This window comes from Cupressus sempervirens, chromosome 3, assembly GCF_028749045.1.
Source record: "Cupressus sempervirens isolate cs-2001-9-10 chromosome 3, ASM2874904v1, whole genome shotgun sequence".
Taxonomy (NCBI): Eukaryota; Viridiplantae; Streptophyta; class Pinopsida; order Cupressales; family Cupressaceae; genus Cupressus; species Cupressus sempervirens.
This window is the reverse complement of record NC_143120.1, coordinates 48,407,245-48,432,416: the sequence shown is the minus strand read 5'-3', so window position 1 is coordinate 48,432,416 and position 25,172 is coordinate 48,407,245. Positions and strand designations below refer to the sequence as shown.

Below are 25,172 nucleotides of genomic sequence, written 5' to 3'. Positions count from 1 at the left end.
TGCTTGTGCCCTCTGTTCAGGATCTGCCTATGTATGCTGAACTGCAAGAGTACTGTGTAATCTATTAGCTACCTCCATTAAGGTTCTTTGTAGGCTCTTTACTTTCCTATTCTTCTCAATAAGTTTAGTTAGTGATGAGATCAAGTCAATTTGATCATCATCATCACTTGTTAGGCTAGCAAGCGAAAGTGGAGTAGATGAACTAGAGTGTTTAGTTTCATCTTCCCTTTGCGTCTTCTCTTCTACCTCTTTAACTCTTCTTCTCTTTTCTTTCTGTTTCTTTTCCTTTTCCTTTCTTTCCTTCTCTTTCTTTTCTTTTCTTTTCTTCCTCAACTTTTCTTTTCTTCTCTTCCTCAACTTTTGTTTTCATCTCTTCTTCAAGCAATTTTTGCTTGGCTTCTTCTATTTTTCTCTTTTCTACTTCTAATAGCCTCTTTTCCTCTTCAATTTGTTTCAATTGATCTTGAATAACCTTGGCATGAGATTCAGGTTGTTTGGAACTCTCAAAAGGGTTAGTATCATCAATGTTAATAGTAACATTGGTCTGATCAATTTGCATAGTGTCACCACTTACTGACACTTCCGAAGGTCCAGGTGTTGGTGAAGGTGTTGCCTTAGACTCTGTCAACATCTGATTGATAGCTGGGGCTATTTCATTCCTTATTTTATCCTTCTCACCCACCATAAATAGAAATGGTCTCACTTTATTCCTCAAGTAAGGTGTCAGAGTGTTCAACTATATCCTAACTTCTTCCTCATCATCTATCTTGCATATGGTCATTATCATAGACTTCTGAAGTTCTATGTGTTAGAAATCTGATTGAAAAGATCATTGTTGAAGATCAAAGAGGGAGATTGTTGAGAAGAAGTAAGATGGTTGATAAAGAATGTTTTTTGTCATTGTTTTGTCAGTGATGTCAAACCTATTGTTTGTAGGAATGACAATTGCTTATATGATTCAAGTATTTTCACTTAGTTGATTGATGAAGAGGATTTGATCAACAAGATGTAACAAGAGCACCTAAGGGAAAGGTTGAGTTATGGTTTTGTAATCAAGTGCAAGGATCAGCTAAGACATTGATAAAATGATGTATTGATAATATATATGAAGATATAGAGGTTTGCCACCCTTAGAAACTTTAGAAGTATAAGTCGTAACAAGGTTAACTACAAAGCTTAACTAAGTTCATTAGTGAGTGTCGAGCAAGCTGGTTAGAGCCAAGCAAATTTTCAGTTGGAGCTGAGCAATTGCAAAATAGATTGCCGAGTGATATAGAAGGAGCCGAGCAAGATCAAGCGCTGAGCAAAGTAACAGGTGTCGAGCATCAGGAAAACTTTGTGAATGCTGAGTGAATCCATAGTAGGTGTCGAGCATTAGTAAAACGTAGTTGATGCCAAGTAACATAGCATGTGCCGAGCACATAATTTCAATAGTGCTGAGCTGCTACATTATTAGAAAAGTCAAAAATTTGCCAAATCTGAGCCGAACAGTTTGTTACCTTGAATTTTGTAAACCGGTTGGAGGATAAGGACGATGAGCTGGTGGCACATAATTTTTTGTAAACTGTTTTTGAGCGAATTTAGGAGGATTCTTCAAGAAGTTTCTAGAAGGAACAAGATGTGGGTTAGATTCAATGAATCCTACCTAATCCATTCAAACTGAAATTAAAGGATGAAAGAATCGAGCGGGAAAGAAGATTCCAGTCTTCTATTTAAGGAGTCACAGGCCAAGAAGCAAGAGTTGCTGGTGTGCCAAATTGTGAAGTGGTTGAAGGGTGTCAAGGAGAAGACATCAAGGAGAAGGAAGAATAGAACACAGAGACTCTGCTTCGATAAGTGGTCAGAGAGATGATTGTACTAGTATATCGAGCATGAAGAGTCAAGGAGACAAAGCTTGAAAGGAGGAAAAGTTGTCAGAGCTGAAGAGACTGAAAGCCAAGCAAATTATGTAGAGCTGAAGAAGTGATCTGAAATCTACAAGATAAGTTGTAAGCAGTAATCAGGTCAAAACCCCTTATTGTTACTCTCTAGCAATTGTATCAGTTAGGGTAAAATCCTATGGACTTAGGTTGGTTTAACAGCCATTTGTAAATCTTTTAACAGGGTGGCATTCCATCAGAATGTTCTAAAGACCTCTAACTAGGCCCACTTCTAACAGGGTGGTTAAATCTTTTAACCAGGTCACATTTAACAGTGTGTTGTAGCCTTTAACAGGGCAGGCATTTCATAGGGCATCACTTTAGAAGAGTGAGAATTGAGTAGCATGTTACTGGTGGTTTTTCCCAAATTGGGTTTCCACGTAAATCACTGTGTTATGTGTTGATTCTTTGTGTGTTATGCTTGCATGTTGATTTACAATAACTTGTTAAGTAGGAAAGTTTAAGCTTGGATGAATGAACAGTTTGATGGGCACACTTCACTTGATGAAAAGTTTGAATTGGACATTTAGACCTTGAATAACTGATTCACACCCACCCCCCCCTCTCAGTTATTCTAAAGCATTTCTAACACTATGTCCTCTTCTCGAGCTTGTGCTTTCTTCTCTATATGTCTGTCATAGACTTTCTGATTTAATATGCCTTCAATATCCTTAAGTTTCAGATTGTTAGCAATTATATATCTCACGGTAGAGATATGAATTTGATCTTTCTCAATATCATTATATAGATCATAAAATTTGTTAATCTGAACAAAGTTTCCTTCATTAGCAATGGTTGAGTTTATCTTCTCAATCTTTGGCTTCCAAGGTTGCCTCGCTTTCCTGTTGACTATTTAGAAAAATTACTTTCTCTGCCTGTTTGCTTGTTGTTGTTGTTGTTATTCTTCATTGGATTCCACAATTATCAACAATATCTTTTGTCTTTTTCCTAGTGCAGTACCCTGTTGCTTGACTCTTTTAGTCTTTGTAGTCATAGCTTTCACTAATCTTTTTGATTTCCTCTTTGGTTCACTTGGTTGTTCAACTGATACTGCAGCATATGGAATGCTCTGTTTTGAAGGTATCTCTACAATAGACACACAAGACGGTTGCCCAACTGATAGTGGTTGCACATACATTATTCCTTGCTTCATTCTCTGTCTAACTGATTGCGACTCACTTTCTATCATACCGGCCTCAGTTAGAGCTTTCTTCATTATAGTCTCAATCTTCTTGTGAGATGCTTTCTGTAAGGATGCTTGATGGAATGATTGGGTAATTTCTTCATATGTCCTGAATTTTTACTTAGGTTGATCCTTCTCGAAGTTCAACAAAAGATTAATATATCCAATTGCTATATCATCACTTAACTCATGATCTAAGGGATCAAAGAATGTTTCCCGTGGTTCTATTGCTTGAATATGACTTAAATCTGTATCAAGCATAGCACATATATCATCTCTTTCTACAATTGCAGGTGCAATTGTGAATCTTTGTCTCATCCCATTCTGAAATGTTTTCATGATCAAATTTCCACTATCCAAGATTTTATCTGCTAGATGTCTTCTACATACATCTGTAATCTTCTCCATGTTACATCTCTCACTACTCATAATCTTTGTGACTGATAAGTAAGGAAACCTCATAAGCACATGAAAGAATATATGATTGATCAATGACTGAAATCTAAACACACCATTCTTTGTCCTCTTGATCTTCTCTGAGTTTTCAACGAGTTGCACTCTCAGAATCTCACTAAGATTGATTTATTCCTTCTCAACATAAATCTTATATGCTGCATAGATGAATCCTACTAATAATTCATCAATTTTAGAACTTGCACATATAGAGTAGGCAATGATTTTGGTTAGAAATCTTACATCATCTTGTTTAATGGTGCTGATCACCATAGCCTTTCCATTATAAATTGTTTCTGTGTAGCTCTTAACCTTCTTCTTAACTAGTTTCTCACCTATAGGTACATTGCCTTGTTTGGTAAGACTAGTTACCTCATGAATAAGGTCGGCTAAGATGTCGAGTACATTGTCTTCCATCCACAATTTCCCATCATGAATTCTACTCAGTATAATTTGTGTCCATTCCTCGGTATCAAGTTTGCAGTAGAACTGATATTTGAAAAGGTCTAGTTCTTTCAAATGTTCAAATCCGGGCTTTACTGACCTATTATGGTTAAAAACAACTTAAATATCTTTGTTCATATACTCACTCCCAATAGTTTCAAACTTGCATTAATATAACTTCTTACATCTTCCAAATACATTACATTGTTCAAAGTAATGGATAATGCTGAATTGGGGTTACCTTCTACGGGTTTCACAGAAACAACCTTTAATTTTGGTCTCTCCTCATTCTCAACATTATGACTACTGACATATCCATGATTCTATCAAATATAAATTTTATCGAAGAAATTCTGCCAAGAAATGATAAAATACCTTTTTTCGAAATAGGGTTTAGTTTGAAATCGCCTGTCAAGTTGCTTTTGAATGCTCTATGCTTCTGATGTGATTGCAACGAAGTGGTAATCAAGTCTATACTCCATTTTATTCATTCAATTCAAACTTGCATTAATTGCGGACTTTGCCACCACGAAAAAGCTATCAGATATATTCTGGAAGCAAATATCTGCTTGAAATCTTTGTTCGATCTTCAAATGCTACTCGAAGTTTACGATAGCTTCCTTCCATCATAACAATGCTCCAAGTAACTTTGCTCCACGAAATTCTCTGTAAAAACATAGTTCTCATCTTCTAATATAGAATTAATTTTCTCTGTCATAAGAATAACTCTTAATTCCTTCATAACAAGTTCCGATAAGCTCCAAATTGCAAGCGAGCTTAGTTACAATCTAAACTTATCTCGATACATCTTTTCCCAACTTCGCTACGTCTAGTTCGATCTCTAGATGAAGTTTCAAATTTTGGTGCTGTGAACAAGCTTAATTCAACTTGATTGTTGACTTCGATCTTCCTGTCTTTGTATCATCTAACTTTTCTTTAGAAATATTTAATCCCTTCACAAATGCCTCATTAAGTTCTTCTTGAAGTTCATTGACTACATTCGTTTGTTCCTCATTGTCTTTCTTAGTTCCAGAGTTCCTTTCATGGTTCCTTCTGTCATTTCTAACATTTCTTCCATCATTCCTTTTGTTTTCGAAGTTTCTTCCATTGTTCCTTCTATCTCCGAAGTTTCTGTCCATTCTACAATACTTTGTTGTATGTCCGAAGTTGTTGCATAACTGACATACTGGAGTTCTGCTTCTAGGATTTTGCTGATCAGTAGGTGCATAACAATTTCAAGCTATGTGTCCAATGTTGTTACACTTATAACACACGATCTGCCTTCTTTCTTCATAAGGTCTTCCTTCTCTCGATCTCCTCTCATTAGATCTTCTTCTATTTGCAGGGTTAGTATTTCCATACATTCTACTATTCCTTCTATCATTATCATATTTAGGTTTTCTACAATCATTTGCTCTATGACCCATACCATAACAATTATGACAATAAAAATCTGTAACATGATTAAATGACTTATTTTGTGCAATTTTTTTTCATATGACCTATTTCATTACATGAAAAACACTTACCTCTAAATTCATACCTGGCTTCCTTAGGAGATTCCACTTGCTTTGGTTCATCCAAAATCTCAACTTCCTTTTCCGGACCAACTTCTTTAGGTTTATCAGAATATTGACTGGATTCAATCTTATCATCAGATTTATCTTTCTCTTTCAGATCTAATCTAATTCCAGGTTTCTTTCTAGACATGTTAAATAAATAACCAAGACCATTTTTATCATAAGTAGGTCTCTGTATTAACATTGAATCGTCAATCTTTTCTTTGGTAGAATAAAGCTTTTCAAGTTGTTGCTTGCACTAAGTTTGTTCACCTTTCATAATAGTGTACTTATGAAGTTCTTCATGATCTTCTTTCAATGTTTCAAACTTAGATGTCTTCTTTGCCAGACTTGCTCTAAGATCTGAACTTTCAGTCTTCAAATCAAACTTTGCTAGGATCACTCTTCAAACTCAAGTTTAGATTGGTAATCTTCAATTCATGCTTCAAGATCTTGTACTCTATCTTCAGTTTTGAATATTCATCATCACTAGTTTTAGACTCAATTGATTTAGGTTTGGATTTGAGATGTTCAATATTTTCCTTCAATTGTCCAATATATACTTTGGAGTCTTCATATCTATCTTTCAACTTATCTTTTTCTTCAGTAAGGAGATCAATTTGTTCAAGTGCCTCTTCAAGGTTCTTCATCAACTATTCCATATCCATAGAGATCTTACTCAAGCTGTTAAGCCTCTTATGAGTAATTGTGCTCTGATAACAATTGTTAGAAATAACAATTACTGAGAAGGGGGAGTGAATCAGTAATTTGCAAACTTTAGTTGCCAATTGAATATTATTTATTACTTTGAACCACACATAAGAAAGTAAACAAGTAATTTAGAACAGTAACAGTAACCATGCACAAAGATAACTCATAACACCATATTTTGTTAACTAGAGGAACCCTGGCCAAGGGAAAACCCTGGTGGGGATGATACCCACTAGATAATATACTGATATATATATATATATTCCTTGTTAGAGGATGGACTTTGTTAGGAGTCAATGTGCAAATTCAGTATAGAGAGTCCTTGTTAGGAGACTTTGAATCCCTGTTAGGAGATTTCAACCTTGTTAGGAGTTGTAGTACACTAGATGCAAGATTAACTCACTGCCCAAACATGCACTTCCAATTACAAGAATAACACACTACCCAAACAAGTAATTAGACTTTTTGTAAATAGGTGCTGTAACTTCTTTCTTAACTGATCTCTGACCTTCAGCTCGATTTCGGATAACAAAAATAGCTTTTGAAAACTTCGTACGTATCGCTTTCACAAAAGTTGCATGTATACTATCTCCATCTAACTTCGCTATGACATTAGTAACAAGTTACATACAAAATAATACATTGTTGTAAACCAATTTCATACTTTGACAATTTTCTAGGTACCAAAAGCTAAATATCTTTATTTCCGAGGTTTTCTAGAACATTTACATCATGTGTTGCCATAAATGACAACAATTAGATAACTTCATTAGCCAATTGTCATCAATGTATATTTTTCTATGTGCATAATTCAATTCCTACTATTGGCACAGTTGTGTAGGATAGCACTAGACCAATTATCGAGAAAATCAATGTTTTTATTGTACAATTGGGTGAAAATATTGATACAATTATGCATAACTATTTTGATATGGAAGAAAGCAATTGGATTACTACTTCCATTGGCAGAAGAATAAAAATAGGAAGAGGGAAGAGATGCTATAGAGTTAGAGAGTCAAGGAGATGATGATGAACTTTTGAGACTAGAAGAAGACGTGAGGAAGTTGGTAGAGGGGAGTGAACAACAGGATGTTGTCACTATAGAGTATGTTCTTGATTCATCACCACTGAATCAGAACATATTAACTGAAGATTTGGAAAATGTTGAAACAAATAACTTAGACACCTCTCTCCCATGCACCAATCTAGTTTTGTTACAAATACAAGATTCTTCACGGATTGATAGTGCATTAATTGCTACTACACAAGTTACGTCTGTAACAATTGTTCCAGAAATAAGTACCGAGCAATAGGGCAAGGCCATCATTGTGCTACCAAAGTCTATGCATGCAATTGATGGGCATGTTGTAGAGAAAGGTGAAGTAGTACAATCTGCCCAAGATGTCACAAAGTGAGCAAAGAAGCCAGAACTATCCAAACTTGCAGAGACCGAGAAGCCCAATGAGCAAGAGGCTATCCAAGCCCATATTTAGAGTGTTGTTCGTACTAATGCATTAACTGTTACACCCATTGAATAGGTTACATCAGCTAAGGAGGGAGTTAAAGAAAAATCAGGAACTCCATGATATTAAAAACATTTTTGTAGATGCTTTTGATATTCATGATGTAAATGAGCAAAAGCCAATTTTGGAACAGTTACTGTATATAGTTGAGACAGTAAATTTTGAAGATATAGATTCCAATGAAAAGTGTTAGAAATAGATAATACTGAGAGGGGGGGGGGGCGGTGTGGTTGAATCAATATTCTACAAACTTTTTCTCACAACTGAATATTGTTAATTATTTTATAACTTGCATATAAAAGTTAATCAACAATGCTAAATAGTAAATATAACCATACACATAGAGAATTGATAACACCATTATTTGTTAACTAGGGAAATCCTAGCGGAGGGAAAACCCCGGTGGAGATGATACCCACTAGATGATTCACTAAACAATAGGATCATGTTAAGGATATTGACCCTATTAGGGGTCTATGAAGTACATATAGTTTCTTGAGTCCTTGTTAGAGGACTAGGCCTTGTTAGAAGCCTCAACTGTTAGAAGATTGGTTGAAAGTATGAATGCTGATGATATTCCTATGGGGGAGTATTGTAAAGATGTTACTATGATGATATGTTACATTCATGACTAAGTTTGTCATTAATGTCAACATAGTAGTTTGATGTGGTATCTGACAGAATTGTTTGGTCAAATGGGTCCACCTAGGACCTATTTAGGCATTCAAAGACTTTAGTTACCCATCCCTAATCATATTTGACCTATTGAGCAACCTAGGACCTAGTGAGCAATTTGGCTATTACATTTGGACTAGTTGCACTCCAAGGACTCTTGGAACTTATTAATCAGACACATACTTAAATAACCCCTAACAACACCAAAATCAAAATTAGGGAGGTGCCCTGCACCACTTAGGCAGCTCTCTAACAACTTATTCACAATTTTTGTGTAAATCTTCCATCTGCAAGTGATAGCTCATTCTCGATGACAACATTGTACTTGCCAAGTAAAATTTTCATCCAAAAAGTGTTGAGAAGATAACTATCCCTATTGCAGACTATAATATGTAGAAGACAATGCAAACACAACTTCTCTTAAAGAAATGACTCTACTACCTGAGCTACTTGAAATTTTGTAGGAATGGAAAAGAAATGAACATATTTGGTCGAACAATTCACCATGACATAAAAGCCATCATTTCCTTGTACTTTGGCAAACCTTGTGATGAAGTCCATCAATATGTATTCTCAGTTTTTCTTGGGTATTGGTAAAGGCTAAATTAACCATGTACATAAGACATGCTCGAATTGATTTTGTTCGCAAGTGGAACATTTCATCATGGATTGCATGTTATGGGCTAACTGCTATTGTTGTCATTGCACCTATCAATTAATGATAAAACCTCTAGACTTGTAAAATCCATAAGGGGCAGTTAAGTCATGTTGTGAACATCGTGAGGCAAGCTAGCACAATGCCAACAATCCCCATCCTACTACTACTCGTTATAGTGTGCGTAGATTTAAACATGTGACCAATTTTTGATAATACTTGTTAACTCCTAGTGTTGTTTCACCAAAAGATTAACTTGTCAATATGTGATCCAACCACTATACTTATAGAGTCTACAAGAGGTTGTTAAGCCACATTGCACACTTGAAAAGGGAAGCTGGCCCAATGCCAACATGATGTCTCCTTCTTGTTGGACATTTATAATTCCACTATAATTTAGCTCATCATTTGACTCTTGTAGGCTAATAGGGCTTCATAGAGGGTCCATTGAGGTTGGTACCTAGTTAGAGAATGAGTTATTATTCTACTCCAAAGTACAATAGTTTTAGACTCGGCATTTGTATGGATTTTAGGGCTCAGTTTTCCGTTCTTACTTTTTATAATAAGTCATAAGATGACTAATTTGTATACGTTAGTATTCTTAGTAAGAAATTCCAATGTGTACATAGTCAAACAAAATTGAGAAATAATGAATATTAGAGATGTCATTGCTAGAAAGTAAAGTCCACTGATATAAGTAGGGGTGGGCGGGTGATACATCTTTCTGACCAACTATGAATATCATTTACAAACCTTAAACTTACAGTAAAACCATGCACAACATAACGAAACTCATAACACCATATTTTGTTAACTAGGGAAAACCTAGCCAAAGGAAAACCCTGATGGAGATGGTACCCACAAGATGATCCACTAATTAAAAGTATCTTGTGAAAGATATTAACCCTGTTAAGAGTCACTTACATGCATATAGTGTATATGTCTTTGTTAGAGGACTAGGCCTTGTTAAAGCCTCAACCTGTACAAAATACAAGTTGAACCCATTGTCCAAACATGCATATACAACAAGTTACAAGTTATATAGATAGATACAAAACCTTGATTGTACTGATCTCTTGAATATCTGATTAGTCCTTTGAAGTTTCTTCCATACAAACTATACTTATAGTAGCCTGTCTAATCTGATCATCAATACCATCCGAGTCCTTGCATAATAATCGTATCATTATTATATGTGTCAGCCTTAACCTTCATCATACGTTACCAAATCTCAAAATTAAACTTTGCCATATAAGGATTAACATCTAGAATGTTAGCCTACCTTTTCAAGAACTTGTTTTGACTAGTGAAAATAATTCCTTTACCAAAATCCTTATACTTTGTCTGCTGCTCTGTTCTGCGATAATAAATCTGTTATTGGAAAAAGCAACCAAAACATATGCGAAACATGTCCAATCCTTTAGTAGCCTTAACAATATCTTCTATGACGTCCGTACAACCTTGCCTTAAGCTCACTAAACCATATCCAACTTCTGTGAAGCTTGGTGAATGAAATAATCTGCCTTTACTTTGTTATCCTTTCTTATACTTCGATAATTTTTTAAGTATCCGTATGCAAAATTAAATTCTCAATTTTGACGACTTTAATACTGCATTATGTTGCCATTAGTGATAACCCTTAACATACTACCTTAGCCAAGTTGCCATCAGTTATTGATGTTTAATTGCCCTAAATAATGTTGAAATAAATTAATTATCTCAGGCTTGGTCGGCACAGACCAAAGAACTCTCTAGAAACACACATGCAACATGTGCAGCCATCTTCCACCGTCCATTCCAACTGCCTTTCATTAATATTCCAGCTAACTCCTCCTACAGTGTAAATGGCATTTAATATATATTTCTCTATAAATATAATGGACTGGGCCTCTGTTCAGCAGAGCCCATTTTGGGTTTCTCCATGGCTTCTCCTCTCTATGACTTTCTCTCTTGTTTAGTTTCTTTTTTGTCTTGTGCTGTAATTTTCATCATGGTATCAGAGCTTATGGTAAATGATCCAAAAGTCTTGAGAGAGAAATGAGTGAAATATTGTGATTGAAAGATGCGGAGTGAAAGATTGTGATATGATTGCTAATGTCTTGTGAAGAAGGCTGCTGTTGTGAGAAGGCTGCCCATTATGGAGCTAGATTGAAGTTCTGTGAATGTTAATTTGTTAAGTGAGCTGAAAGTGGAAAAAAGTGTTGCAAAGGAGATCCAAAGAAATTTCCTCAAAAGAGATTGTTATCATGTGTGAGAGTGAATGTTCAAGCCATTGTGAAAGATGATTGATATTGTCTTTGAATGGAAGATGGTTGGTGGTGTATTTGGGCAAAGAATGTGATTTGTGATGTAGCCAGTTAACGAGGCAGCATATTGTGTTAAAGGATAACTCGTGCTAAAGAAAGATATTGCTAGAAGGAAGAGAAAATTGAAAGTATGATATTGTTGGAAATGTGTGAAATTGGAGTGGATAATCAAAAATAAAGAAGCATTGCTGCTTTGAAGAAACTCAAGAGTGTTGGATTGCTATTAATGCGGGAATGTCAAGTTGTTATTCATATGTTTGTGGGATGTGGAGCAACTTTGTGCAAACGGGAGAGCCAAAGATTGCATACATATTTCTAATGTGACAAGAAAATATCAAGGGAGTGCTATGAGAAAGAGAGAAGCCATGAAAAAAAAGAAGCTAAAGTTGAAAGTGAAAGCTAATTTTGTTATTATTAATAGTACTTTATTATGTGTTTTTATTTGAAATATGTGTAGAGTATTATAAGTCATTTGTAGGAGTTAGCATTCATTATGAAAAGAGATGGCATGCTAGAATTGTTGTCATGGTGCAAAGGTCTGTGTGTGTGCTGATTGGATAAAAGTATTGGGATTGGAAGTGAGAATTTGTTTGTCTAATTGTGAAGGATATGATGTTCTTGATAGTGGTCATGTAATAGAAGTTGATTGCATTGATATCCCCCAACCAAGTGATGAAAATTGAATTAGTAATGATTGTTAATGGGTTATATGAATGTATGGGGTGCATTATCGGTTGTACCCGACACCCTAAAGGTTTTTGGTTTGACATATTGATGAACCATGTATGTGAAAAAGATTCCTATAGAACTGGCGAGTACAGCGGCTGGGTACCCATGTATCTCGGTAGATGGATTTTTTTTTATATGGACTCAATAATTAGTTTGATGCAGGTACAAAAAGAGAAAGGCCCAGAGTGATGATTCATGGTCATTAGAAACAGTGAGTGCTTGGTTTGTGGTAATCCAAAACCGCTTGAGTGCTTGAAGTTTGTGGTGATCTTAAAACCACTTGTGTGATGTTTGAGAAGTTTGTGGTGAACTTAAAACCACTTTGATATTGCATTGGTTATGGGTAATCCGTACAAAACCTAGAGTGATTATGATGAAACAAGAAGAGTGAAAGCATTTGATAATTGATTGTAAATGGGTACCTAACAAGGCTTAAGGCCAGGACCCATTGTTTCTAGATTATGGGGGGATACTTGAAATCTTTTGATAATTAATTTAGGGGGGATGTTGAAATAAATTAATTATCTCAGGCTTGGTCGGCACAGACCACAGAACTCTCTAGAAACACACATGCAACATGTGCAGCCATCTTCCACTGTCCATTCCAACTGCCTTTCATTAATATTCCAGCTAACTCCTCCTACAGTGTAAATGGCATTTAATATATATTTCTCTATAAATATAATGGACTGGGCCTCTGTTCAGCAGAGCCCATTTTGGGTTTCTCCATGGCTTCTCCTCTCTATGACTTTCTCTCTTGTTTAGTTTCTTTTTTGTCTTGTGCTGTAATTTTCATCAAATAATAATTATTTATTAAAAGGTAATAATATAAGTTGTAGTTAAATGTTACAACTCGAGAATCAATTCATCATTAAAAATAGAACATTTGAGGAATTAATAATGAAGGCCAAGTCTAATGAAATATTAAATGCTCATGATCAATCATAACTTGACTTCGAAAGAAAAATTGAATACAATCTTGGCATTTTGAAGACTCATTTCGTGTATTTCGTGTATCTACCGAGCATTGAAGAACAAAGACGAGGGTTTTTTGGTATTGGACAGTGCAACTTGTTCATTGTATTAGCTTTCAGAGGTTGTGAGATATTACTTGACGATTGCTTATCAGTTGGCTTCCTTCACAAGTCAAGACTGGGCTCATTGGAAGTGAATTTCAAATAGGAAATAATTTGTTTAGGGCTTCAAGCTTAATAGGATTGAAAGTCTACGTTTTTGATATTATCATCATTTCTAGGTTGTTCGATGTGTTTTTAACAACTATTAATTGCAGTAAGGTAGGCGCCAAGGATAGGACGGAGGATTTCATGCAAGGATACCATAATAAATTTCAAAAAAAATCTGAAGGGTCTGTGGGAGCATAAGGGATGCATTGGCATCAATATTCGAGAAGTTATCTTTAGATTATAAGACGATCAAGCCACTGAAAGGATATTTTTTACGATCGGAAGCATAGAAATAATGAGTATATAATTTAATGAGTATGCATAAAGGCTTAGACATTTCATGAACAAAGATGATATATAATTTCTATAGTTATTTCTCGTTGTGAACATTCAGTATCAACATTTTTTTGATTTACTTGCATTTCTATTTATGTCAAAAATAAAAATAAAAGGAAAATTCAGAAAAATCTTAAACAAAACTTCATTATTTACATCCAAGAAATTCAATATCATTGACAAAGATATTTAGGAGTTTTCACACTTTAACACATGATATTTGAGGCCCTTCTAAGTGAATCTCTCATAAATTTGCCTATAGTTTTGGAGGTACCCTAGGGGCCTTGCCATAGGTGAATTGTGAACTTCCCTCAAAATATTCTCCTTCATCTTAAATTTGGGTCCAAATAAATTCTATCCTTGTAAATGATATCATCAACCACCTTGTACTAGTCATCTTGTATCCGACCATCCATTAGCTGGTATGTAAAGTTGTTCTTGATTACTTGACCAAAAGGCGGGCCCTGTAATCTATCAAAATTATAATAGTGAACATATGGAAGGTCTTTTTGATAGTGCATTAACCCCCATATTATTTTTGCCCTTCAAATATTCAATGTCAACATTATATGCTTGGATATTTTTCAACAATTTTTTTATGCAAGTCATTCAAGTCCTCCAATAAATATCTCAGATTATTTTGGTTTGCCCTCACAACAAATTTTGCTCTAATTATGTATTGTCGAAACTTGGATAATGCTTACATGATGGTGAGCATCTCCTTATCATAGATTGAGTACAGACTCTCAAATGTAATGTGGTGGCAGTCTTGCATTAACAACACTCTAATGCTTTCTTTGGACACATGGTACTCCAGGATAAAGGGTCAATGAAGTTTGGTAGTGCCAATACTGAATATGTACTCTCATGATTTCTTTTAATCTATAAAATTCTTGTTGTGCATGATCATGTGAATGGAAATCCTCCCTTTGTCTGATTTGTTAGTGACACTCCTAGTTGTGAAAACCATTTCACAAGTTTTCAGTAGTAACTACACAATTTAAAGAACCCAAACAACTTTGTGAGTGTCATTGGTTTGGGCCAATCATGGATCTCCTGAAGTGTATCTTGATGCACCTAGACACACGGGGTGTTGATGACATGATCCAAGTACAAGAATTTTGCCATTTCAAGTTTACACTTGGACTTGTTTACAAATGAGCGTGACTTTGTGACTCCTAATATCAAAACCAAATGTCTAATGTGTTCCTCTTATGCCTTGATGTAAATAAGTATGCAATTATTTTGTTAAGATGTGGTTCATGTAAGACTAGAAGGTGATTGGAGTATTAGTCAATCCAAACCTTGATGAATTACTCATAGTCTCTATAGTGGCAATAAAATTTTATGTTCTGGACAACTTGTTCCCTCATGTGAATATGCTGGTACCTAAAATAATATCAATCTTGTAGAAGTAAACTTCTCTGTGTAGTTCATCAAACAAATTGTTGATCCTAGGAATGGGGTATCTATTCTTGTTGCTCTTCTTATTCAACACTTGGTAGTCAATGCAGATTTTGAGAGTCTTGTCCTTCGTGGACACTACAATGGATGCAAAGGGCCGGGGGTTGGGTTCGATCCATTCTTTTTTAAGGAGTTTTTAGATTGTCTTTTGTATATCTTCTTTGAACTATTATAGTATTAAAGTATTTCCTTATTAATTAAATCATATTGATTTAATTATTAAGTCACTAATTATCTCTAGTTTACTTAAGTGAAACTTTGGGCATATAATAATTAATTCTTTTATTAATTGTTTTCATGCAACCTAGGTTAGTTCTCTGTTAGGGTTTGATCTCCTTTGTAAGGACAATCTCTCTTAGTAATATTTATTCACTTTTGATTAGATAGATTTCTCTTGTTGCTCATTAAGAATGTCTCATCTATGGATCTGGGAATTCCAGCCTCCATAGCTTTTGCTTCTCTCTTTTTGTGATAGGAATTTGTATGCAGATGATTCCTGGGAGCTGTGGGGTTGATATTTCATCAACTACAACATGGTATCAAAGCTTCAAATCTTCATGCCCTTGGTCTACTTCTGGGAAATTTGGCTTGACTTTTTGATTTGTGCCTTTTTTTCATTGGGTTTCGATTCTGTACAATAATTTTTTTTGGATTTGGTGGGTCATTAATTTGTGGGTCATTTTGAGCTCAAATAGACATCACCATTGAGCTCAAAGCGCCCAAAAATCTCTATTTTCATATAAAATTTGTCCAATTTGAACACAATTGGAATTTGAGGCAAAAAAATTTGCTACAAAATTGGGCACATTTTCCGAGGCTGTGATTTTCTAGATTTTGGCATGGAAATGAAGATTTTTTGGTAAAGAAATCAACTTTTTGGCATGAAAATTATGATTTTTTGGCATCAAAATTGAGATTTTTTCTGGTACAAAACAAACACGCTTCTCGAGGTGATTTTCGTATTGTTATGTCACACTTCTCGAGATCATTTTTGAAGAAGTTGATGAAAGCCAACTTCATTGTGCCAAAGATTACTTGCATGCGAAATAAACTGCTGAAGAGAAAACGAAAGAGGAAAAGAAGAGGTTCAAAAATCTTAGCGGTGTGAGAGCAAAATTGTATTCCAAGTTATGAAAACAAAAAGTACAAAGGTTCAACCTTAAAGGTGAACAAAACCCTAAAGGGAAAGAAAAAACTAGGTTTGCACATTATAATTAATATAAAATATTAATTATATGCACCTAAAAGAGCTTAAGTAACTAGAGTAATAAATAACTTAATTAACTAAATCAAGACGATCTAATTAATAAGCATAATAAAATAATTACTCTAACACCCCCCTTAAGTGAAGCTCAGGAGGAAGCTAACCTAGCAAAGCTATGAAAGCAGGAAAATGGGTCTCGGCAACAAGGCCTGAGTAGGGACCCAATACAAGGAAATCTTTGTAAACTGGAGACAAAGGAGAAAACCCAGTGGGAAAAACCCCTCTCCAAAAAGAGATAGAACAAACATGCTGGAAAAATATGAAGGAAGGCCTCAAGAAAACCCCCCAAGAACAACTTCCGAAACCCCAAGCATAGACCGCAATTGAAGATAGCGAGGCGATGCAAATGACTTGGTGAAGATGTCGGCAACCTGGGCATCTGTGGGAATATACTCCAAAGGGAGAACCCCATCCTGGATCAGATGACGGATGAAATGTATATGAAGCTCAATGTGTTTAGTGCGCTGATGCTCCTCCGGATTGCGAGAAAAATGAATAGCACTCTGATTATCGCACCACAGAATAGTGGAACGATCAAGAGGAAAACCAAACTCAATCATCAACTGCCAAAGCCATAAAATCTCCTGACCAGCAAGTATTGCGGCTTGATACTCAGCCTATGTAGATGAAAGTGTGTGAGCTTTCCGCTTCTTGCACGAACATTTGATAGGACTAGAGCTAATACAGAAAACAAAGCCAGAAGTAGACTTCTGATCATCAACATCACCGGTCCAATTTGAGTCAGTGTAGCCAACAATGTGAGGTGTCCCTGATGTGTAATGAATGCCATACATCAATGTGCCCTGAATGTATCTCAAAATATGCTTAGTAGCTTGTCAATGACTCTCATGAGGCTCATGTGAAAACCGAGAGACAAGACCCATTGCAAAGGAGAGATCAGGACGAGTGTGTGTCAGGTACAACAAGTTGCCAACCAACTACCAGTACAATGTGGGATCCACTAAAGGGGAAGTGCAAGAGGTAGACAAAGTAACACCTGATTGAAAAAGTGTAGGAGCAGGCTTGCAATCAAGCATGTCAAAGCCTCGAAGCATGTCAAGAGCATACTTCTGCTGGTAAACAAAGATTCTAGCAGAGGATTGAACAATCTAGAGACCAAGAAAATAGTGTAGCAGTCCAAGATCAGTCATCTCAAACGGTTCCATCAAAGCTCTCTGAACATCCTTAGTCATAGAGGACGAGCTACCTGTGAGAAGAAGATCATCAACATATAGCACAAGGATCAAAACCTCAGCCTCAAGACGTTTAATGTAGACTATAGGATCAAAATGGCAGTGTGTGAAGCCTATAGAAAGCAGAAAGGAGTCCATCTTCTGATACCAAGCCCGAGGGGCCTGTTTGAGACCATACAATGAGCATCAGAGTCTGCAAACCAAGGAGGAGTCTTGCATAAATCCCTGAGGCTACTCCATGTAAATCTCCTCAGTAAGATCACCATGCAAGAATGCACTCTTCACATCCATCTAAAAAATGGGCCATCCCTATGAAGCTGTGAGGGATAAGACAAGGCAAATAGAGTTCATCTTGGCAACAGGGGCAAATGTCTCAGTGTAATCAATATCCTCAACTTGTGAAAAACCTTTCGCAACAAGACGTGCCTTGTACTTATCAATAGAACCATCAACAAAAAACTTAGTACGATACAACCATTTGCATCGCACTACGTTTCTTCCCTTAGGAAGAGAACAAAGATCCCAAGTATGATTCTTCATCAAAGAAGAATACTCCTCCATTGCACTGTCCCACTCAGGATGTCCTGTCATTGCTGCAAATGTCTGAGGATCACCACAAATAGCATGACTGAGAAGACTAGAACCTGCAATATGTGAACGGGTGTGATGGGAAGTGGTGGGGTCACCAGCTAGCGATCCTGCAGCCTCAACTGTAGCTTGAGCCCATTTAGGCATTTGGGGAGGATCCAGTGGCGGAGGTAAATGGGGATCAACATGATCATCATCCTCATCATCCGAAAAAGAGATTGGAAAGGATGAGGGAGTGGTGGTAAGTGAAGTAGACTCTGGAGGCAGGGTATCTATTGTAGGAAGGCGCTCATCAAATTGGACATCCCGTCGAAATAGGACCTCTCTGGAATTAGGATCAAACAACCTGTAGGCCTTAACATCTTCGCAGTAGCCAACAAAAATGAGGTGTTGGCTCTTCCGCTCCATTACTCTCCTCTGAGCATTTGGTACAAATGCCCATGCTTCACTACCAAAAACTTGAAATGAAGATACATTAGGCTTGACATGAGACCAAGCTTCCTTAGGAGTCATATGTCGAACTGCCTTGTGAGGCATCCGATTCTGAATATAGTTGGCACAATTGACTGCCTCTACCCAAAAATACGAATCCATGGACCTAGACTGAATCATACAATTGGCCATCTCCCAAAGTGTTTAGTTCTTTCTGTTGGCCACACCATTCTGCTGAGGAGTGTAGGGTACTGAAAACTGATGGAGAATACCATGTTCAGAGAAAAAATCCCTAAACACTTGGTTCACATACTCCCCCCCATTATCTGTACGGATCTGCTAAATAGAAAGACTAGACTGCTTCTCAACAAATGTCTTAAAGACTCAAAATGAATCAAAGACATCAGACTTGTACTTCAAAAAATACACCCATGTACATTTGGAAAAGTCATCAATGAAAGTAAGCACATATCTGGCACCTGAAAAAGGAGTGGGAAATGACATGAGGTCACTATGAATCAACTCCAGTGGTGCCAAAGCACGAGTGGCTCGTCCATGTGGAAAAGGATCCCTATGTTGTTTGCCAAGAGCACAACCCTGACAAACAACATCTTTGCAGGAGATCTGGGGAAGCCCAAGAACAAGTTCCTGTGTACTCATCTGCTGAAGATATCTATAATTGACATGGCCCAAACGCTCAATCCAAAGTTTGCTTACTGAATCTGCATGTGCAACAAGACATGAACCTGTGTCATCAGAAGATTCAAATCCATCAAATCTGTAGAGGCAAGATGCAGAGTCAACACTCCCAGTAGCCACAATCATCTCAGAATCGTGTAAGTCTCGGATAACCACATCATGTGGTGAGAACTTAACTGTCTTACCAGAGCCAAAGTGACAAATCTGATAAATAGACAATAGGTTCGGAGATATGTCAGGGACAAGAAGAACATCTTGAAGAGAGCCCCCGGCTAAAGCAACAGAACCAGAACCCATGACGGAAAGATGTGATGAGTTCGCAACAACAATCTGTGAAGTAGGACAAGGGGCAAGTGAGGTGACCAACTGTTAAGTTTTTGTCATATGGTGAGAGGCACCAGAATCAAGAATCCAAGTAGGCCCAAAAGTCATAGCTCGTGCAGTAAGAGCGTGACCTTTCCCTGCAGGTGGGGATGAAGACTTGGGAGCTGAAATGTGATGCTCCTGCATGGCTTCCTCTAAAGCCTCCAAACATTTCCAACACCTAGAAATGGGATGTCCATCCTTTCCACAAAACCTACAGGTCTTAGTTGATTTCTTCTTAGTCTTGGAGGTAGATTCAGTAGACTTCGAAGAAGATTTACCCTTGGAAGGGTTAGCCAGAGGTTTGGAATCAGTTTTTGATGTATCTTTCTTCAGTTTGGCTTTCTGTTTTGGTTTCCCCTAAGAAGTCTAAGAAACCAATGCTTGGTCGGAAGAGCCAGAGGCATCCACCTGTTGGATCTTTGCCTGTTCTCGTGTCAACTGATTACAAAATGTCTCAAATGAGGGCATTTGATGTATGTTACCCAAGGCATCCATAGTGGAGTAGAAAGTGGAAGAGAAGATCTGATACTGTCCTCGCAACTTTGAAAGTATCAAAAAAATACATTCATCATCTGTTTTGGTTTTCCCACATCCCTGCAAAATTGAACGTAGAGATTTGAACTTCATCAAGAAGTCTTCAATCTAGTGGGAAAGCTGGCTGGTGTCAAAGAAGTCAACTCTACATCAAGCTGTAGTGCTCGAAACTCATTAACTGTGCCAAACAAAGTTTGGAATTTGGTCCAAATAGCCAGTGGAGTGGTCAAACCATCCACGTGAAACAATAGACTATCTGAGATGTTCAGTGAAATCAATCCCATGGCTTCATCCATTTTGTTTATGTGTTGAAGAACCTCAAAAGGGCACTGCAGAACAGGTTGGTTCGCATCTAGACATGACCATAAGCCTCTTGACATGAGAAGCCTAGTTATATGTGTCTTCCAGGTGTGATAATTGTGTGGCGTGAGCCGGATCACAGAAGGATCTGACATTGAGCGAAGAAGACGGAAGCAGAAGGATCTTATTTTGAAGTAAATTAAAGAAAAGAAAGTGCTCCCCCCACAACGAATAAAAATATCCCCCAAAACCAAAGCAACAACTATTGACAAACACAAAAATTGAGAAAAGAACTTGGATTTCGGATGCAGAGAAGAGGGAAACTAAACCCTCTACTTCAACACCAAAATTGGAAGCTCAAATGAACTCGGAATCAAACGAACCAGCACCATTGTTTCCGTGTCTAAGTCAGCTTTCTAGCGCTTCTTTTGGATTGGAAAAATACCTCCGTATGCTCAAGTTATGAGCAAAAAACCGACTGCAGGTCCAAAAGAGGAGCTCACTGGGAAATTACAAACATGGGAAAAAATTTGACAGTCGTACGACCATCAAATGGACGTCGTTGGAAAAAATCCAGCTGCCAATTTGTTGACGTCAGCAGTCGGAATCTGACATCACTCTGCTGGAAAATGACGTCAACAGGGGGTCTCGGGGGGATGACGTCAGTCGGTACAATGATGACATCACACTGTAAAAGGATGATGTCATGCCGAAGGATGATGTTAGCTGGTCGTAGAATAATGTCAGTGTCGAGGTGGTCCCAGGCAGCGACATTGCTGGCAGGGGTGGTGCCCGAGCGGTGAACGCTGGTGGCACGATCGACAGTGGTGGCCGGAGGTCGGCCCGCTGGTGGCGATGGGGTAGTGGCCTTGTCGCGGGTGGTGCGCTAGCTGCGGTTGAGTGCCGGTCGGGCGCGTGTGGCGCTCTGGTGGTTGCGGGGTGGCGCCAGGGTGGCCGGTGGGCAAAGCCGCCCTAAAAGGCATTTTTTTGGTTTTTAAAATTCTTTTCTCAAAAAACTTGTCCTTACGGACTCCCAAGGGGGTAAAAAATTTTCCTAGACACCCGGAAGCCAAAAATGACAAGTTTTATATTATCTTGATTGCAAACGACCTTGCGGATCCAATGGCAGCGTCCGTTTAGGCCCAAAGTGACCCAAAAATTCACTCCTCCCCTCGATTAAAGAAAAAAGCATAAACAAACTAGGATTTGTGTCTTCAAATCGTGGCTTCGAAAATCATTCAACAAAGAAGCAACAGGGTTGCTCTGATACCATGAAGAAGTTGATGAAAGCCAAGTTCACTATGCCCAAGATTACCTGCATGCAAAATAAGCTTTTGAAAAGAAAACGAAAGAGGAAAAGCAGCGCTTGGAAAATCTCAGCAGTGTGAGAGCAAAATTGTATTCCAAGTTATGAAAACAAAAAGTACAAAGGTTCAACCTTAAAGGTGAACGAAACCCTAAAGGCTCTTACTACATCATAAGCAATTTCATTCCTCTTAGTAAAACCTTCTTGTCGTCCACTTCAATTGAGATCTCGAACCTCTTGAAACTTGTTGTGAAATAGTTGAGGGTTTTTGTCTATTGAATGCCCAATAGGGCATCCGTATCATCCAAATTTGCTAGAAAGAAATCATTCATCACTATGTAGTTTCGCATCGTGATGCTTAGTTATAGAACCATATTGTTATGTGGCAATAGATTTCTTCTCGCCTTCTTGAATTTGAGCTCTTCATGTTTCTCAGTACGCATACCTCACTAGGTGACGAGTGATGAGTTGCTAAAGTTGATAGTGGGCCCACTGTCTAACACAACTATTACTTGTTGTCTCTGGAGTGTAATATGAACCCAAAACATATTGCACCTAAGAGTGTTGTCTAGTATCACAATGAGGCCTCTCCTCTTTAGCATTGTGGAAAATTTCTCCTTATAGTTCATGTATTCTTTATCATTTTATTTTCTCTGCATCTCAAGTTCTTCATTCTCCTCCTCGCTATTGGATACCACCTCAATGTTGTGGATCTTTCCCTTTTCTAGGCATTGGTGCCCTTGTTCCCATGACTCCTTGTAGTTGTAGCCAAGCTTTCTCCCCCAACTCCTACCTTTTGGCCTTATCTAATGATGACTTCTTTAGGTATGATTTGGTTCTCTTTCTCCTTTAGCGTGAGGGGTGGTTTGGCATTTTTGTAACTCTTAGAATAAATAGACAATGTATTGATGTTATGTGCCTTCTTGATCACTTTTGGGAGGGTATTGGGGTTGAACCCTTTGACCCAGTACTTTAGGGGTTCCATCAATCCCTTCATGAATGTCACAACAAGTCTCATTTCCAAGATGTTAGTAACCAACATTGGCTGCCTTTGAAATTCTATGATGTAATTGTCCTCCAATTTCATTTTCTTTGGAGCAAGTCCTTGAACTTGAGCTCCAGATCCTTCTCATCAAAATGTTTTGTGAGTCTCTACGTTCAATAGGTATATAAAGTGATTCAATCATGGCTAAGGGTGAGCATTACATGGTGCCACCATTCATAAGAAACTCCCTCCAAGTGGAGTGCTACATATTTGATCACCTCTTCTTCAAGTATCAGGTTAAGGTTGAATTAGGTTTCCTTTTTCTGTACCCATGCTCATACTGATGTTTTTCTAGAGTGAGCAAAAGTGGATAGGTTAAGCTTATCAATCTTTTAGTTGATGTTATTATTGCACAATGTCTCTTACAATATCTTAACCACAAATCTACATGATCCTTGAAGAGTAACTTTATGCTCCAAATCTGACATTAAACTAATCTTGGTTTAATTGATCTTGCATCTCCAAGAATATAGGATTTGGTTCTCCATATTATTCATTCCTTTGTGGAAACATTGGCATCGAAGGATGTGTGTGGGAATGTTGTGTACTCAACCTATCATTTGCAGAATCATCATTGTGCTTATTATGATTCCTATATATCCTTTCTTTCACCAAAAGTTGAAGTGTTTAACTAATAACTTGTTTTTCTTTTGCCAAAGTCTCATCGAGTTTTACTTGTCCTGGCACCAAGGTCTCATTGATTTTTTATTGTCCTCGTGCTAGCTTTTGTATCAATGTCATGATTTCAATACTTGAAGCCCACATCTTGTCAACTGATTGAGATCTTGTCCACATCCAACATCATCCAACTAGCTTGTAAGATCATTAGCTCTGATACCAATTTAATGTATTGCTTCACATCAACATGCACCCACATATGTATAATGTTATCAGTACAGACACAAGGTACCATAGATACTACTCATATATAGCTCATAGCCGAAGTCTCTAGCATGACAAAGTCATTATGTACAATAATTTATTTGAACCCAACCTGTATAAAATTCTCTCTTCCCTATACCCTTGGACAAAATTGTACCTATATCCAAAACTTATGCTTTGCCTCCCATACAACTCCCTTATCTTCAACTTACACTCTTGTATAATTCCCACACTTCATAATACTTGTTTACATTGTACAACCAACTCTCCTCTTGCATAAACCTATGGTCAATTTAGCATTTCTGTATGAAAAAGCCTCTTTCTCATTCTTTGACAAAAAGTGTTTGTTGGGGATCATGTGACAACACAAAGATACTAATATTGATATGATTCAATTATATGGATCATAAACAAATCAAATTGAATTGCTAAGAAAATAAAATTTATAATTTTTCTGAATAGGATGATATATCTCATAATACATTAGAGTTTTCTTCAACTAAAGGCCTCCCAAATCCAGACCAATGGGCAGAATAGGGTGACTACCACCAAAATTGTGAATGCGAGAATAGAGAGGATCTTGCAGTGGTCAAACGACAACAATACAAAATTTCAACTGGAATCCAAAGTACATTAGAATCAGAAACTCTCAATGATCTCCTACAATGTCAAACATGAACTTTTAAAGGGCTCTAAGAAGTTTACTGAAGGGTTGAAAGAAGGCGAATAATAATAATTTATTATATTTTATTTTATAATTGAATTAATTAGTTAAATGGTTTATAGGATATTATTAAATTTGGGCACACTTAAATCGAATAATGTAATTGAATCATTTGAATGTTTTGGGAAAATTACAACCAAAAACCTATACCCTAATTTTGTAAGTCTTTGCTATGCTTTAACAAATTATCTGCACACTAGGCTCAATTTCTAGATTCCTCTTCGAATACCTTTGATGGTATATCTTCCTTAGGTGGATCTTGGATGAATAAGGTTGTGGCTAGTGTAATCACACTCCCACTGACCTTAGAGAAGAACTATTGTTTTATAAAACCATAGAGAATAAAGTTTTGATTAAGTTCACTAATTGCAATGCAAACATTTTGCAAAAGCAATTGAAAGACAACCTGGTAGATCTCCCTTATATTTGACCTCTCCTTAACAATCATTTGTATCCTCATTGGTATGATGGCTTGAAGATTTACCATTACCATTATATACCCAACCATGGCATCGAGTAAATCCCTAATAACTAGTCCAAGATCACAAAGATAGTTGTTGTATCATTTCTTATGTGAACATTTTGCAAAAAATGTTGAAAGGCAACTTGATAGATCTTCTTAGATTTGACCTTTCCTTAATAGTCAGTTGTACCCACTTTGGTATGAGGGCTCAAAGATTTGCCAATACCATTATAAC

General features: G+C 37.1%; 1 protein-coding gene across 3 annotated transcripts in view; it reads left to right on the top strand.

Moving 5' to 3' along the window:
- The window catches only part of LOC149564729 (MADS-box transcription factor 23-like), a 231,940-nt gene that overhangs the window by 117,103 nt on the left and 89,665 nt on the right, over positions 1 to 25,172 (top strand). The gene's annotated exons all lie outside the window — the stretch shown is intronic.